Below are 4,508 nucleotides of genomic sequence, written 5' to 3'. Positions count from 1 at the left end.
GAATATGAGCATAGCTCCGGGTGCACTGAGGATTGAGGTATTGCCTTCTTTTTTCCATTTGCACCTGCATCTGAAGGTTTGTTGGGATCGCTGTGTGATATATTGATGCACAGGAGGTGCATGTACAGCCGGTACAAAACTTTCTCTTTCATTGTGTATTGTTAGACACACATTATTCATCTGTTGTTATATGATGTGATAATAGTGTTTGCTAAGAATTAAATATGTGGAGCTTCCTTGTTGGAAACAGAAGAACTAGGGACATAAGTTGTAGTTTAACAAAAACTGATTAAAGTGAAGGTCAATTTTGATGAATTAGTGCCCAGTTTTTAATAATCCTATTAAAAACAAGGGTACTTTAATTAATCAAAATTGACATTTCACTCTTTTTTTTCAAAAACTTACCTTTTCATTCTGGCAGCCGCTCCAGCAATTCCCACGCCGTCGGAAGCCTCTGCAGACGTCAGAAATGACGAATCCTGCTTCCTCCAATCATGGCTCCCCCCCCCCTCCAGGGGAATCTTGGCCTGATGCAACGCCGTGATTGGAGGAAGCCGGATTCGTCATTTTGGACCCACGAAGACGGCTTGCGACGGGCGGAGGAAGTGTTGGAGTGGCTGCCAGGATTAAAAGGTAAGTTTTTGAAGAAAATGAGTGAAATGTCAATTTTGATGAATTAAAGTGCACTTGTTTTTATTAGTATTATTAAAAACCCGGCACCAATTCATCAAAATTAACCTTCACTTTAAGACTATGGGGCATATTTATGAAAGGCCTGTTGGACAAGATCCGACATTGCGCTCTCCGAATTCAGCATTACACCAGCAGCTCTTGTGAACTGCTGGTGCAACGCCGCCCCATTCGCGGAGAATCGTCTGCTAGCAGGGGGATGTCAATCAACCCGATCGTATTCGATTGTATTGAATTGCGGTAATGTCTGTCTGCCTCCTCAGAGTAGACGGACAGGTTATGAAGCAGCGGTCTTCATAACCTGTCGCCAGAAACACGGGGCTTCAAGTTCCATACGAAGCGTGATAGATAGGCTTCATGTAATCCTATTGGCTCTGAAACACGTAATTTGTAATCCTATTGACCCAAACACGTAATTTGACTATATTTTACATAAAAAATTAGCAACTATTAACTCCCCTTGTTCTCAGGGCCAAAAACATGCAAAACCACAATGCCCAAAACGATATGTATGTTTGTGAAACTCTCACTAGATATTATATCATGTAAGAAGCCATTTCAGTGGAACTTCTGCTGTTCTATTGTTTGTGAAACATTGTTATATGTACAAATATATAATATTTATATTCTATGGTAGATGTATTCATTATATTGTTATTATAGTACATTATCCTTAATGATTTATTAGTTTTCATTAAAAAAAGAAAACACACAAATATATATCTTATTTATGAAAGTCTTCCAAATGTTATTTGCTACTGTAAATAATTTGGTCTGATTTTTTCTTAAACGAGAAACCTTGTAACAAGAGCCCTTTGGAAAGAACATCTGCAGATGAGAGAATTACTGACATTCCAAACTTTACAAAACATGAATGTTAGCTTACAAAACATTTCCAGCAAAGTGATTTATTTGCTGATAACATCATGAAAAATCCTAAATAAGACTTGTTGGAGCATGTGTGGCTTGACTATTGTTTTTCTTTGACAATATGTTTTATCATAACATTGTTGTTCTTTGTACAATACGCTGCATTGGTGACTCATCTTGCATTAAGAAATCTGTTCAATATCAACCTCCCTGGCAAAGATAGTAAAACAATTTCAATGCTGGTTGTACAATAATACAGTTCTCATCTTTATCCCTCGCAACTCGTATTGTCCCAAATTCATTTGAACTCTGCAGTTGTGGGAAAACGTAACCCAAGTCTATTCTTTGCAGAGAGTTGGCAAACTTGGAAGAATAGACTTTGTCATGTGCAAATATGGTGTCCCTATATGGTGTGGAAGGCCTTTTGCATTGTCTGCCGACTTTGCCGCTAGAGAAACCGAGAGAGAAAGCGGGAGAGAAAGACACGTTTGATAAAGTTGTGTAGAATGTATGAATGGCTATTGGATGTTGGGAATTGTCTTGCGATGACCTCAATTTAGTACTGTAGAGACCCTTGAAAGCAGTGTCTGAAACCACAATACCCCTATTCTTCTCAATTTAGCAAAAGGGATTAGTTAAGAGGGTGACATTCCGTGCAGAGGGTTCCAAGTGTTCACAGAAACAAAGAACTCTGAAATGTTTTTGAAGTTATTTTTAATTGAGTTGAACTAATTTAATAAAGGTCCCAAGGAAGAAAAAAAAAAGAATGTGATTGTTTTTCGATTCTTTGCAGATGGAATAGACATTTATAGCATTCTATGGCTTTTCATTTTCGCTAGAACAGTAGCCCCATTTAGAGCTACTGTGAGCAATTTAGAATTGTTCCAAAATTAAGTGTTTCAAAGAGCTGACAGCTTATAAATAAATCTGTCTGATAAAATTGAAAGTAAACTGCATCTGTGGTTCATTTGCCAAAATTAATTTAACTTTTAATTGGAAAAAGCAGTTCAATGTAGGTAATAGAATAACTTCTGGTTAGTTGCAAATGTTGGACGTCTTTTAAATGCATTTTTTTTTCTCCTTGCGAAATGACCTTGTGTTTGTGATCTTGAAAGGATGAAAAAAAATACATTCAAGTAGTTAAAGAAATGTAAACATTAGGGAACAAGAATAAACAATGGATCTCAGGAAATAGCATATTTAGGTTAATAACTAATGCTGCAGAAAATGTGTTGTTTTGAAGGGTAACTTAGATTTCCCTTACTTGGTATCTTGTTCTTGTTTGGTCTATGCCTAAGCAGCAGGATTTTGGGGGGTGGGGAAGGATTTTGGGGGGTTGGCAGTACTATGAAATGACACCTCACACCTAAGCTCTCCTATTGTTTTAATAAGTTTGATTGTCTAGTGGGGGTTATAACCTCACACATCATTTTTGGGGATTAGGGAGGAGAGCAGCAGATTTCCCCTTTCCCAGTGCCTAGGGCAGCACAAAAATGGAATACACCCCTGATCTGTGTAAAAATGACAACACATATAATATTGTAATTCAATACTGGAAAATTTTAGAACATCCACAAGGTTATGATCCCATTCAAAAAACTATTACATAGCGTTCGTCAAGGTGGGTTTAAACATTTCCTGCAAAATAGGGCAACAATGCACGGCTTTATATAGTAATGTTATATAGTTCACCAATTAAACATGGCATTGCAAAGTATCGGTATGAAAATAAATCTTTAGTTACTATTTAAACTGTCATTTTGCAAAATTTGTTTTGCAGTTCAAGGACAGCCACCTTGAAACATAATTTCTCTACTCTGGAGAGGTCAGTTAGGGAGGTATAAAACAAGCCCCTGCACTGATCAAGCAGCTCACAGTGTAGCATGTTGCAGGGTATGAGGTTTACGATTCTGCAGGATGTATTCTAGCCTCACTAGCGTAAGAAGAAAAAATATTCTAGCAAGCAAAATAAATATTCAAAGTTATTTGCAAAGTAAATAACTGAATAATGTATAGGGGAGTTTAATGTCCCTTTATTTACAGGAGGAGTAACACAGAATTACTCCCTTACTAGTTTGAAGGGATTGTCTCAAGCTCCCAGTAACTTCACCTCTAGAACAGCAATACTCTGCAAGATATTGTAACTATGCACATATGCCACACCCTATTGGCTAAGCAGCTTTGTCCCCAGACTGGTTATGCGTAAACCCCTCTAGCACATTAGAGCATTTCATCATTGCTATTTTCTCTTTATTTAGAAAGAGTTGTTGGTATCTACCTATGTGTGTTTGACGGTAAAGTAATTAATACTCAGCATTATTAGCTGAAAGATATACATTTATCCATAGACTGGCACATGGGCAGTTGTGTTGATACTAGAGGAAAACCCTCACTCTGCATCTCTTTGTGAAAATTTCCACCTGAGCTCTGATTCAAAAGGAAAAAAAATGAATAAAATTTAAAAAAAGATTAAAAAAAAGTAAAGAAAAGATACCATAACGCTCCTTACAATTGTCTGTTTCATGTATTTTCTTGTTAGGTTATTTATAATACGTTGTATCTCTCATTAGCTTTCAGGTCTGATGAATAATTCCCACTGTAACTAATTTAACATTATCAAAAATTATCTTGTCAAAGTGACGATCAAAAGTGTGGGTCATTAATTCTTAAAATGGTCTTCTCAAGCAGAGGTACAGATTTCACTCTCGATTATTATTCCATCTGAATTTTATAAGAAAGTTCTGAAAATAGAAGCGTGTGCTCAGTGATGTTGTGCAGAGTTAGAGCCAATCTGTATACTTCAACTTTTATAAATTCTTCATGACATTAAAGGGATTCTGTACCCTAACATTGTCTGGCATTCACTTCAATAGGAGCAGTATCAATACAGCATCTAAATTTAAAGGGACAGTCTAGGCCCAATACTTATTCTTTATTACTTTTTGTTA

This window comes from Bombina bombina, chromosome 6 (genome assembly GCF_027579735.1).
Source record: "Bombina bombina isolate aBomBom1 chromosome 6, aBomBom1.pri, whole genome shotgun sequence".
NCBI lineage: Eukaryota > Metazoa > Chordata > Amphibia > Anura > Bombinatoridae > Bombina > Bombina bombina.
This window is presented reverse-complemented; position numbering follows the sequence as displayed.